General features: G+C 37.9%; 1 protein-coding gene across 4 annotated transcripts in view; it reads left to right on the top strand.

Moving 5' to 3' along the window:
• The window catches only part of PLCL1 (phospholipase C like 1 (inactive)), a 367,382-nt gene that overhangs the window by 42,781 nt on the left and 309,998 nt on the right, over window positions 1-14,603 (top strand). The window lies entirely within an intron of this gene.

The raw sequence follows: 14,603 nt of genomic DNA, 5'->3' as shown, positions 1-14,603 counted from the left end.
GCTAGTCTTTTAAATGCTAAACGTTCTTTTAGGGGTAAAATTTTTTTGAATTAGCTTTCATTAAGGATTATAGTGCTTGAAAAGCTGTATCATGCAAGAATTTGAAATCAAGTTTTCTGGATGACATAATTTATACTTTTATATATGCCCAAAAAGTTTATATGCACATAATATAAACTTGTTTACCAGGATGACACTTGCACACCAGGATTTGTAGACTATGTTTCTTTGCTGAAGTGATGTTTATTTTTGATTATAAGTGTGAAGGAGAACAAGTAGGTAGATTTGAATTATTTAAGGGTCTTATAGTTACTAGCAGTCTTGATCTACTTGAGTTAATTATGGAGTGGCTCAATTGGATGGCTGGTTACTTTTTTTGATATTAATAAAATGTCATACTTTCCTCCCTCTTTGGCTTTTTGGTTTAGAGCTCAAGTTAAATATCATTCTGAAGATTACTTGTGTTTAAGGTAAAGAGAGAGTTTTTGCAGTCAGTCGTGTGGTCACTGTGAATATTCTTTTGGATAGCTGAATTGGTCAGGCACTAGGATGAATATCCCTATGGTTGCTGAGGCCTCTTTCAGCTAATATTCCAGAGGCAAATAACTTAATAAAAACTCATAACTGTTCACGTCAGTAAACTCATTAAGTTCAAGGAAGATGCAGAAGTAATTTTGATAAACTGAGCATTGGGCTAACAGAATAACATCTTTCCTTGCATCAATGCTTGTGATTAGCACGTAGCATTAGTTTCTCTTTATCTGAAATGCTTACCCCTTCTTTTCCATCCTAACTAAATCCACTCTTCATTTTAGCTTTGTCCTCTTTCCCACCACTCTATTTTTTTCAAAGCTGAAACCACTTCATCTCCACACGTGGGTTCTGTCCTATTTTAGGTTTTGGTAACAATCCTTTTTTTTAATGATAGACTTTTCTCTTGTTCTTTGTGATCAGACTTCCACCTTGACTGGTATCCCAGTTATTCTGGGTCTGGGCTCCTGCTTGGCCTCTGTAGTCTCCCTTGAAACAGCCTGGTTGGGTTATAATTTACCTGCTGCTATGTCTTCCTAATTCCAAGAGCTTAGTTATTCAGACTTTTATCTAATTCTACTGGTTGTCTACATATTCTCACCCACTTGATGTCCTTCATTTGTCTCAAAAATTTCCCCATTTCAGTGAGTGTATCTTTCATCTTTGTGTCTTAGTCTTCCTTAATATGGCCAATCCTGCTAGCCAAGAATTTGGAGAACCAAAAAGCCCAATTCAGTGGCCACATTATCAACAATTGTGCTTTTGATTGCTGAAAGATGAACGCCCTGGTTAACCTCTGTCTCAAGCAGCTGTTTAAATGTGCCATATGAGCACAGTAAAATATGATGTTTCAAAATGTTACTCAATAAGGGCATCTGTTTTAGCTTGGCTGCCTCTTTTTGACCTAAAACAAAATTCAGTCATATATAAGCAAGGATCATTACCAATTTTCTCCCCATTACATAAGCTTTATTTTCTAAGGTGATTCTGAACTGACCTTTAAAAGCAAAGCAGGCAATTTTGATTTGCTTGTTTAGTTGTGCTTTTCATTTTTTTTTTTTTGATCCTAGAGAAAACACACATATGCACAATGCTTTGTATATGAATACAGGAGTTCATGGACCCCTAATAGGTCCACAGGCCCATAGGCCGTAGTTAATACTGTGTTGAAACTCTGCCCTTCCTCTTGTGGTGATTATGTAAACCACATAAAGACAACCTTTAAATGAGATGGAAGTGGAGTTTCCTGATTAAAGGTATCTTGGGTGAAAAAAATGAGATGGAAGTTGAAATCATTTCTTTAGCATCTTAGGTTCTTAGATTTATGCTTAGATCCTATGCTTAGATGATGTGTTGGCTTGCTGTTACTACAGTGATAGTTTTATAAATGTTACTTTAAAAACACAATCTATCAAAACCTGCATATGCATGGAATGAATGTGAAAATTAAGAAAAGTATTTGTTTTGAACAGAATATTATTGTCAAAACATTTTTTTGTAATTTTATTTTATTTTTAAACTTTACATAATTGTATTAGTTTTGCCAAATATAAAAATGAATCCACCACAGGTATACATGTGTTCCCCATCCTGAACCCTCCTCCCTCCTCCCTCCCCATACCATCCCTCTGGGTCATCCCAGTGCACTAGCCCCAAGCATCCAGTATCGTGCATCAAACCTGGATTGGCATCTCGTTTCATACATGATGTTTTACATGTTTCAATGCCATTCTCCCAAATCTTCCCACCCTCTCCCTCTCCCACAGAGTCCATAAGACTGTTCTATACATTATAGTCTCTTTTGCTGTCTCGTATGTATGCACAGTTACAAATGACATAAAAATAAATTTGTTAGCAACCAAATACCATGTTTTATTTGAATCATTTGAAATTTTATTAAAATTCAAACTGGATATATTTTAATTGGAATTTTAAGAATTACAACTAGTCTGATGGTTTATGTCATGCTTAGTTATTTAGTTAGTGAAGTCACTCAGTCGTGTCTGACTCTTTGCGACCCCATGGACTGTAGCCTACCTGGCTCCTCTGTCCATGGGATTTTCTGGGCAAGAGTACTGGAGTGGGTTGCCATTTCCTTCTCCAGAGGATCTTCCTGACCCAGGAATCAAACCCGGGTCTCCCACATTATAGGCAGACGCTTTACTGTCTGAGCCACCAGGGATATGAAAACCACTTTAAAGGACATTTCACTGATTTGACAAGTTTCAATAACCAATGTATAGATAAAGATGAAATGAGCCCTTATTTTGCCATTTCTTGCAATATTTGTGACGTAGCATTTACCATCTACATTATTTTGTTTAAACTACTTTTTAAATACATTTTGATGGGGCTATTTGAAGTTTTTTTGAAGTGGTCGAACTTTGAGAAGATTGTATGTAGTATTTAGAATTCTCATACTTTTAAAAATATTTGTTGAGAACTGAATACTTTTAAAAAAATAACTTTGATAGGGATAAAGGATAAAGTCAGTAGATTTATAGAATTTTATAGCTGAAGGGACCAGAAAGGTCACCCAGGCCAACTGTTCAGATGGACACCCAGAGATGATATGTGGTTAGCTGAGGTCTCTGATCCCTTCTTGCATTTTTCCCACTATACCTGGTTGCCTAGTATGCTTTTAAACCACCACCAGTACAACCTCTGGAGCTTCAAGTTATTTTCCCTAGCAACTTAATTATTTCCCAAGGTTAAACCTTATACAGAAAGTTTGTTCTCTGATAGAAATAGGTACATTGAATAAGCTACTGCAGTACCCTTGATCAGGATTTATGACCTTGAAACCCAGCTGCAAAACAAATGATCAGCCAGTTGGATCAGCTCAGTGATGTGAAAAGCTAGAAATTCCTTGAACACTAACAGCCTGTGAAATGTTAAATGAGAAGAAATCTGGTTTCCATGTAGTAATGATTCACCTGTTTTTTAGTGTAGGTCATTTGAAAGGAGAGACCAGTAATGAATATAGCTGAGCATAAAAGCATTAGAAATTATTAAAATCTGACTTTGCTTATTCTGCATAGGCACATAGTAGATAAATATTCTGTAAGCACGAACTTAGCTATGTGCTTGTAGGAACTTGATGTAAAGACACCAGGTACAAGGAGACCAGGCCAGAGAATAAACAGAAAAATGCTATAGCAAGGAGACATGTAGGAGAGCAAGATAGCTGTACTCAGTTTTTGGAATACTATAACTTTGTCCATGAGAAAGTTGGTATGTAGAAAGTGGGATCCTGAAAGAAAGGAAGCCAAACCCTTATGTTCATTGCACCAGTATGTACAGTAACCATGACATGGAAATAATCTAAATGTCCATTGACAGATGAATGGATAAATAATATGTGGTACATATATACAATGGAATACTATTCAGCCATAAAAAGAATGAAATAATGCCTTTTACAGCAACATGGATGGACCTAGAGATTATCATATTAATTGAAAGAGAAAGACAAATACCATATGATATCACTTATATGTGGAATCTAAAATATGACACAAAATGAACTTATCTATGAAGCAGAAACAGACTCATAGACATAGAGAACAGATTTGTGGCTGCCAAAGGGGAAGTGGGTTTGGGGAGGGATGGGATTGGGATTAGCAGATGCAAACTATTATATAGAGAATGGAAGAACGACAAGGTCCTACTGTATAGCAGAAAGAACTATGTTCAATATCCTCTGATAAACCATTCAGTTCAGTTCAGTCACTCAGTTGTGTCCAACTTTTTGCGACCCCATGAATCGCAGCACGCCAGGCCTCCCTGTCCATCACCAACTCCTGGAGTTCACTCAGACTCATGTCCATCGAGTTGGTGATGCCATCCAGCCATTTCATCCTCTGTCGTCCCCTTCTCCTCCTGCCCCCAATCCCTCCCAGCATCAGGGTTTTGAAAAAGAATGTATATATATGTATAACTGAATCACTGCTGTACAGTGAAAATTAATAGACTATTATAAATAAACTATAATAAAATAAATTTTAAAAAGAAAGGAAGCGGAAAGAATCCCTGATTTAGGGCAATCAGTTCGCACTTTCTTCATTTACTCAGAGAAATGGACAGGAAGCCAAGTCCTCTTGCTCCTGCTTCATAGGGCTATTGAGCAACATGAGAAATGTTTAGATGGCCTCTTTTTAGAGAACTCCATTTTCATGGGGATACATTTGGGGATATTGTAGTAGAGGTGTTTTCAATTAATATAAAATTTGGTATGGAGTAGATCACAAGGTAAAAATGAAAACATAAGAGCATGTGTTTTAAAAACAAAGGAATCTGAGCTCAGATTCTAGCTCTTTAGCTCACCACTCTTGTGCTTTAAGACAAGTGATAGCCACTCAGAGTTGTAGCTCCTCTTTGTAAAAAGGAGTAGTAATGTTAACTGTTGAAGTAAATTTCCTATGAAGTTAATGAAGCTTAGTTAATGAAACCTCCTGGGAAGGGCTGTAGCCATGTATTCCCATGCCATATGTTTCTATTAAGTTTTTTTCCATTCTGTTTCTTTCCTGTCACTTCCTTTGTGTGAGGTGGCACTGGAGTGGCCATGGACATTTTTTCCCTGTGCCCATTCCATATTTATTTGAATATTTGTTTATTTAAAACAATTTTTTTTGTATTGGAGTATAGCTGATTATCAATGTTGTCATAGTTTCAGGTGGACAGCAAAGAGACTCAGCCATATGTATACATGTATCCATTCTCCCCAAACTTTCCTTCTATCCAGGCTGCCATATAACATTGAGCAGAGTTCCCTGTGCTATACAATAGGTCCTTGTTGGTTGTCCATTTTAAATATAGCAGTGTGTACCTGTCTATCCCAAACTTCTTTTTTTTTTTTTCCAGGTTTTAAAACTTTTTATTTGCATATTAAAAAAAATTTGTGCATTCCAATAATTAAAATCATTTGAACAACAACAACAAAAAATGGCACTCTGATATTCCAAACTTCTTAACTATCCCTTCCCTCTGTCCTTCCACCCAGCAGCCCATTTTTGGGTTTATTGTTATGTATTTATGCTCTTTGTAACTTTGAATTATTTTCGTATTTTTATATTATGTATACCATTTTCCCCCCCTAAGAACTCCCCAAATTGTACAAACTTTATGCCTCACAAAAACTGGGTCTGCCCTGGTTAACTTCATAGGATTCTTACTAAGATGAAGTGAAATAACCATGTAAAATACTATATTGTTTCTTTATTGCTAAAAACAACCCATCCTCCAAATTTAGTGGCTTCAAACAAGATTATTTCCTCACAATTCTGTTGATCAGCACTTTGGTCTGAGCTCAGTTTGTGGTTCTTCTGCTGATCTCTCCTGGGCTCCCTCTAACAGTACAGTCTGTTGGTACACTGGCAGGGACCAGATGGTCTAAGATGGCCTCATACAAATGTGTGGTAGTTGTCAGGCTGTTGGCTCCCTCAGTGGGCCAGTTCAGATCACATGGCACAGCACTCCTAGAGGGAGAGACTGAAAGCTGCGAGGCTTACAACTTCTACAGTGCCCCTTGTGCTGCTTTCTATTTGTGAAAGCAAGTTGCAAGATTAGCTCAGATTTAAGAAGTGTGGAAATAGACTCCACTCTTGATAGAGGGAGTTGCAAAGAATTTGTGGCCATTTTTAATCTACCACAAACTTTGCCTGAAATAGAAGATGCTGATATACGTTTGCTTTCTTCTCTTCTTCCTCTTCTCACCTTGCTTCTTATTTCTGCTGAAATTAAATAAATATGGAGAGAAAAAAGGCTTCTATAGAAGAGAAAAATAAATGAGAATTCCACTGATGTGTCTGATGTTTGATTTTTTTTAATTAATTAAAAATTAATTTAAAATTGATCTTAATTGGAGGATAATTTCTTTACAATATTGTGGTGGTTTTTGCCATACATCGACATGAATCACCCATGGGTGCACATGTGTTTCCCCATCCTGAATCTCCCTCCTACCTCCCTCCCCACCCCATCTCTCTGGGTTGTCCCAGAGAACTGGCTTTGAGTGCCCTGCTTGATATTTGATCTTGTAAATTCTTTTTTCCCCCCAATTTAATGAGATAGACTTGACATACAGCACCGTGTAAGTTTAGGGTATGCAGTATTAATGATTTGACTTAAACATATTGTGAAATGATTACAACAGTAAGTTTAGTTAACATCAGTCAACTCATATAGAGTATATGTATATATTTCTTTTTTCCTAGTGATGAAAACTTTTAGGATTTGCTTTCTTAACAACTTTCATGAATATCATATAGCAATGTTAACTATAGTCATAATGTTGTACATTGTATCTCTGGTACTTATTTATCTTGTAACTGAAAGTTTGTGTTTTTTCATCATCTTTATCCAGTTCCCCTCCCTGGTAAACTCTTAATCTGTAATTTTAATTAGATTGCATTTTTAATCCATTCTTACCTTTATAAAAAATAAAATGCTTAGAATTTTTATGGTATTTTAATAAAATATATATAAAGCATTAAATTTCTTACCTTTATTCAGTTTATATCAGATAGAGAATTTACTGAAGACAATTTTGATTTGTGATAAAAGGGAATTAATAATTTAAAATATAGAAAAATATATTTAGCAGTTTATTAATAAAGGCTGTGACACTTCTTTTACTAGTTTAGTGGAATTGTATACATGACATTTGGACAACTCAATAAAGCAGACTTATAGAATTTTCCCCTTTAAGTGATAGCTCTGTGTGTGTTAGCCGCTCACTTGTGTCTGACTCTTTGCGACCCCATGGACTGTAGCCTGCTAGACTCCTCATCCATGGAATTCTCCAGGTAAGAATACTGGAGTGGGTTGCCATTTCCTTCTCCAGGGTATCTTCCTGACCCAGGGATTGAACCCAGGTCTCCTGCATTGCAGGCAGATTCTTTTACCACTGAGCCACCAGGAAAGCAATGGTCTGCTTATTGAGTAATTAAGTCAATCAGTCTAATGATAGGTGAGTTACATGCTGTGTTTAATGATTTGCTGCTGCTGCTAAGTCACTTCAGTTGTGTCCGACTCTGTGCGATCCCATAGATGGCAGCCCACCAGGCTCCCCCGTCCCTGGGATTCTCCAGGCAAGAACACTAGAGTGGGTTGCCATTGCCTTCGCCAATGCATGAAAGTGAAAAGTGAAAGTGAAGTAGCTCGGCCGTGTCTTCACAACTCCATGGACTGCAGCCTACCAGGCTCCTCTGTCCATGGGATTTTCCAGGCAAGAGTACTGGAGTGGGTTGCCATTGCCTTCTCTGGTTTAATGATTTAGATGGCATCTAAAACTTTTAAAAGCCTGTTAAATGATAGTAAGAGTCAACCAGGTCCTCCTAGTGATGTCATGATCATAATAATCAGCATCACAACTGAAAACAATCACTTATATATTGATGTTAATAGATGTTTCTCTTATAAATACTAACTTGACTTTATGACTATTGAAGAGATAATAATGTGTGAAAAGAGTTATGGAAAATAAAAAGAAAAGGAAGCACAAGCTGTTAGTTGTCTTTAGTTTCTTTAGTTGCAAAGGCAGAAAATAAAAAATGGGAAATTGTCAGCTTATATAAAGGAATAGTGAAGAGGAAGAAGTTTAGGTACAGCTTGATGCAGGGGGCCCTAGAAGGAAATCAGGGCCCAGTTTTTTCCTCTCCATGAGCTGTGTCTCTTTTATTTGTGTTGTTGTCCTCTCAGACTTGATATGGGAACAATTTAGCTGTAATAGTTTAAATCTCCATATGCTTTTAAATTTAAGCACAATGAAAACAAGTGGCTGTTTTGGAAAAACCCTGATTAGTTGTGTGGAGTTTGGCATGAGTCATGTGTCTGTCCATTCCCAGATGGTACGACCAGGAAGGTGAAGTACAAATAAAAGATGTAACTCTGTCAGTCGGTTCAGTTCAGTCGCTCATTTGTGTCCGACTCTTTGCGACCCTATGAATTGCAGCACGCCAGGCCTCCCTGCCCATCACCAACTCCTGGAGTTCACTGAGACTCACGTCCATCGAGTGAGTCTCAGTGATGCCATCCAGCCACCTCATCCTCTGTCATCCCCTTCTTCTCCTGCCCCCAATCCCTCCCAGCATCAGTCTTTTCCAATGAGTCAACTCTTCATATGAGGTGGCCAAAGTACTGGAGTTTCAGCTTTAGCATCATTCCTTCCAAAGAAATCCCAGGGCTGATCTCCTTCAGAATGGACTGGTTGGATCTCCTTGCAGTCCAAGGGACTCTCAAGAGTCTTCTCCAACACCACAGTTCAAAAGCATCAATTCTTCGGGGCTCAGCCTTCTTCACAGTCCAACTCTCACATCTGTAAACTGTGTTAAAAACTACTCAAAGTAGATAGCTGTATTTATTTTATTTACCTCAAACAACTTTTGAAGATGATCTGTAACTATTAGTCTGAAATTATTGCAATTTCTTTGGGAAGCTTGTCATATTATGCTATTTGTAGAATTTTGGGACAATAAATATATTACTTTAAAAACCAGAATAGGTATTCTAATTTATTGGTAAAATTCAAGTCAGACAGGAATTAACTCCTGCCAACTTGCTTCTTTTGGAGAAGGCAATGGCACCCCACTCCAGTACTCTTGCCTGGAAAATCCCATGGACGGAGGAGCCTGGTAGGCTGTAGTCCATGGGGTAGCTAAGAGTAGGACACGACTGAGTGATTTCACTTTGACTTTTCACTTTCATGCATTGGAGAAGGAAATGGCAACCCACTCTAGTATTCTTGCCTAGAGAATCCCAGGGATGGGGGAGCCTGGTGGGCTGCTGTCTCTGGGGTTGCACAGAATCGGACACAACTAAAGTGACTAGCAGTAGCAGCAGCAGCAGCAGTAGCAGCAGCAACTTGCTTCTTTAAGAAGATTAGGGGCTTTATACCATAAGGTATTATGAAACTGCCTTTTATCGTCATAGATTACTGTATAATGGGGCTTCCCTGATAGCTCAGTTGGTAAAGAATCTGCCTGCAGTGAAGGAGACCACTGTTCAATTCCTGGGTCATGAAGATCCCCTGGAGAAGGGATAGGCTACCCACTCCAGTATTCTTGGGCTTCCCTTGTGGCTCAGCTGGTAAAGAATCACCTGAAGTGTGGGAGACCTGGGTTTGATCCCTGGGTTGGGAAGATCCCCTGGAGAAGGGAAAGGCTGCCCACTCCAGTATTCTGGCCTAGAGAATTCCATGGACTTTATAGTCTATGGGGTAGCAAAGAGTTGGGCATGACTTTCACTTTCACTGTATAAATAGGCGATCCTATAATCAATTATCCAAATCAGGACATTCTTGTGAAGGAGAGGGCATATGACAATGGGAGATCAAAAGTAATCTAGAAAAGTCAGCACTTATAGTCACCTTATATATAAATAATATAACTTTTATTACCTGCAAACATTAAATTATCTATATGAGGAACAGCAAGAGAAAAACAGCTTGTTATATACAAGGGAACCCCTATAAGGTGATCAGCAGATTTCTCACCAGAAACTTTTCAACCCAGGAGAGAGTGATACGATATATTCTATGTGCTGAAAGAAAAGAGCTGCCAACCAAGAACACTCTACCCAAAAGTTATCATTTGAAAGTGAAGGTGAGATAAAGAGTTTTCCAGATGTGGAAAAGCTAAGGGAGTTTGTCACCACAAAACCAGCCTTACAACAAATGTTAGTACCCTTTATTTCCAGGTTCAAGAAAACAATGAAAAAAATGTCAATAATCACATGTGGGTGCGTGCTAAGTTGCTTCAGTCTGTCCAACTTTTTGTAACCCTATGGACTGTAGCCTGCCAGGTCCTCTGTCCCTGAGATTCTCCAGGCAAGAATACTGGAGTGGGTTGCATGTCTTCCTCCAGGGTATCTTTCTGACCCAGGGATCAAACCCATGTCTCCTGTGGCTCCTGCATTGCAGGCAGATTTATTATTGCCAAGCCACCAGGGAAGCTCCAATAATCACATACCTATCAATAAAGGGTGCTAATTAGTAACAAGAACACATAGAACAAATCTCACCGACAAGGTAAATATACAGTATAGATAGTGAATTAATCACTTAAAAAGCTAGTATAAAGGTTGAAAAATAAAAAATAACTGTGATCACAATAATTAGTTAACAGATACATGAGATACAATATGTAAAATGTGATATCAAAAATATAAATGTGCAGAGGGAGAGTAATAGTGTTGAGCTTTATAATGGGGTCAAACTTAAGTTGTTATCAACTTAAAATAGACTGTTATAAATTGTTATTTATAAGCCCCATGATAATCACAAAGCAAAAACCTGTAGTAAGTATACGAGAGAGAGAGAAACGAATCTAAGCATACCTCTAAAGTCATCAAACCACAAAGGAAGAAAGAAAGAGAAGAAAGTAACAGAAAAGATTGCAAGAACAGCAAGAAAACAATGAACAAAATGCCAGTGATCGCATGTGTGTGCATGCTGAGTTGCTTCAGTCCTGTCCAACTTTTTGTGACCCTGCCAGGCTCCTCTGTCCCTGGGATTCTCCAGGCAAGAATACTGGAGTGGGTTGCCATGCCTTCCTCCAGGGGATCTTCCTGACCTAGGTTTCGAACCTGTGTCTCATGTGGCTCCTGCACTGCAGGCAGATTTGTTACTGCTAAGCCACCAGGGAAGCCCCATCACATACCTGTCAATAATTGCTTTAAATGTAAATAGAATAAGTTCTCCAATCAAAAGACATAGAATGGCTGAATGGATTAAAAAAAAAACAAAACAAAGCCCATTGACATGTTGCCTACAATAGATTCATTTTAGATCTGAGGACATATACAATCTGAAAGTGAAGGACTGGGAAAAGATATCCCATTTAAATGGAAATACAAAGAAAGCTATAGTTATGTCAGACAAAATATACTTTAAAACAGAGACCATAATAAGACAGAGCAAGGCATTACACAATAATAAAGTGGTCAGTATAACCAGAAGATATAACATTTGTAAATATTTATGCACCTAACAGGGCTTCCCTGGTGATTCAGCAGTAAAGAATCTGCCTGCGATGCAGGAATCACAGAAGACGTAGGTTCAATGCCTGGGTCGAGAAGATCCCCTGGAGGAGGGCATGGCAACCCACTCCAGTATTCTTGCTTGGAACATCCTAAGGATAGAGGAGCCTGGTGGGCTTACAGTCCATAGGGTCCTAAAGAGTTGGACACAACTGAAGCAACTCAGCAACTTTGCACCCATGCACACACACACATGCATCCAACATAGGAACACCTAAATATATAAAGCACATGTTAACAGACCCAAAGAGTCTGTTAATAGATAGCAATACAACAATAAGAGGGGATTTTAATAGTCTACTTACAATAGTAGATAGATATCCAGACAGGAAATCAATAAGAAAACATCAACCTTAAATGACATGTGAGACCAGATGAACTTAACAGATAGGTATCTATATGTAAATATATAGATACATGTATGTATGTGTGTATGTATATATATACACACATATATATCTCTCTCTATATATATATCTAGAATGTTTCATTCAAAAGCAACAGAATATACATTCTTCTCAAGTGCACATGGAACGTTTTCCAAGAGATCATATGTTGGTCACAAAACAAGTCTTAATAAATTTAAGAGGACTGAAGTCATATTAAACATCTATTCTGACCACAGTAGTTTGAAAATTGAAATTAATTGCATGAAGAAAACTGAAAAATTCACTAATGTGTAGAGGTTAAACAACATGCTACCAATAAGTCAAAGAAAAAAATCAAAAGAGAAATAAAAAATACCTTAAAAAAACCTAAATGCCTTTGCTCATGCTGTTTTCCCTTTAACTGAAATATTTTCTTTTCTCTTTTTGTGTTTCCAAATTCTATCCATTCTTAAAAGCCCAGTGAAAGTCTCATTTTCTCTCACTTTGCATGAGTGTGGTCCATCCTGGTCTTATTTTTCTCTGAGTCCCTGTTGCTCTTATGGTCATATCCATAGTTTTGCATGTGGTCTTTCCCTGCTTCCCCCACTCTCCCACCTTCTAGACTGTGCTATCCTTGAGAGTAGGGGGACTGAGTCTAATATTTCTTTTGTGTCTCTTTTTAAATGTCTGGTATAATATTGGGAATATTTTGGACAGATCATTTGCTATTTTAGATGGAAGCATGGGATCTGTGAATACTTCTTGAGGTTACCCCATTATATATCTTTAAAAACAGTTTTGACCAAAAAAAGCCCAAATATAGATGGAAATGCTAATTAGCACATTAAAATAAATGAAGCATGTCAATGAAATCAAACTTTATGCTTCAAATAAAGTATTTTAACATTTTAAATATTTATTATAGATTAAGATGAGCAGAAATAAATAGCTAGGCAGAAATTTATGATAGCTTTTCTTAGATTAAACACTAAAAATATCCTGAATATTTGCATTGGCTGAAAATGATCTATATATATAGCAAGAAGAAAGCTTCAATTATTGTTTAAAAACTAGTTATATTTCCTAGTACTTTCACATTGAGTTAATTTGTCACTTATTCTAGTGGACAAACAAAAATGAACTAATTTACCTGAATGTTGATGTGGCAGATGCTGTCAGCAGCCACTTTTATTCCTGGAACCTTTCACTCTTCTCCAGTGGATTTCCAGCTGTCAGCATCTGCATCTCTGTGTTTGAGGGCTGCCCCTCAAAGGCCACATTGTTCATGGTCAGTGTATTAGTTCTAGAGAATTCATATTCCTGCTTCCGCATCCAGAAGACCTCATCCAACTGTGTATAAAATACCCCACCCAGCTCGCTTGCCCTCAGATGAGATAATACTGACACTGTGTTTTGCATCATTTTCAAAGGTTTCCCTAGAAAATTCAGCTTTAGGTACCCACTCTAGAAGCTGATTTGAGAGCTCATCCTTTATTAGATGCTTTTTCTTTCTTATCTCTCTTCTCCACTCTTCTACTATTGTTCTCTATACCTTTCAAATAAATAATTTGTACTTGGAGCCTTGTCTTGGGGTCTGCTTCTGGAGAATCCAAACCAAATCACAACTTTGTGTATTATTATTTATTACATTTCCAAGAATTTACTCCATGGAGACTGTGTTTTAGGAATTCTAAAGTGTTATACATAAAAGGCATTGTTTTGAAGCTAAAGATGGCCCTACAGGATCAATAGTGCATACTGATGGATTGGAATTGTTATTTAGCAAGACTGGAGACACATTAGGAAACACAGGAAGTCTGGTCTTTGGAGTAGCATCTGACCTGAGCCTGGAGAGTAAGACTCAAGTTAGAGTGATGAGCCTTCCTTAAGCTGTGTCAACATTACTTTGGATTTGCTGCAGAGCTAGCAGGCAAGAGCAAGGTTTTACTCGTGCTTTTCCTTCCTTGCCTGACTGATGCTGGCAAAAATTTCATTTTATTCTTTATTCCTAAATCCTACCCAGCACCGTACACATAGTGAATATTTGTTGATTAATGGGCCACACAGTTTGCTAAACACTATGCTGTCAGGAACTACAGAAAATTTTATTATGTCAATTACTCTTTAGCATCTATGGGTCTCTTTTGGACCATAAGGTCCTTGGTGTTTGTCACTATTTTACTTTATAGAGAATTGTCAAATATTATATTTTCTCTTCAAGGAGCTTTTTGCAAGATTTTGTTGTTGTTCAGTCACTGAGTTATGTCCGAATCTTTGAGACCCCATGGACTGCAGCATGCCAGGCTTCCCTGTCCTTCACCATTTCCTGGAGTTGCTCAAACTCATGTCCATCGAGTCAGTGATACCATTCAACTATCTTGTCCTCTGCCGTCCCCTTCTCCTCCTGCTTTCAATCTTCCCCAGCATCAAGGTCTTTTCCAATGAGTTGGCTTTTCTCATCAGGTGGCCAAAGTATTGGAGCTTCAGCTTCAGCATCAGTCCTTCCAATGAATACTCAGGGTTGATTTCCTTTTAGGATTGACTGGTTTGATCTCCTTGCAGTCCAAGGGACTCTCAAGAGTCTTCTCCAACACCACAGTTTGAAAGCATCAGTTCTTTGGTGCTCAGCCTTCTTTTGGTCCAACTCTTACATCCGTACATGACTAC

Source organism: Bos grunniens, chromosome 2 (assembly GCF_055505025.1).
Source record: "Bos grunniens cultivar Pamir isolate PY7600 chromosome 2, Bosgru_T2T1.0, whole genome shotgun sequence".
In the NCBI taxonomy this organism is placed as follows: domain Eukaryota; kingdom Metazoa; phylum Chordata; class Mammalia; order Artiodactyla; family Bovidae; genus Bos; species Bos grunniens.
The sequence above is the reverse complement of the archived record's forward strand: the minus strand, read 5'-3'. Positions and strand labels throughout refer to the sequence as shown.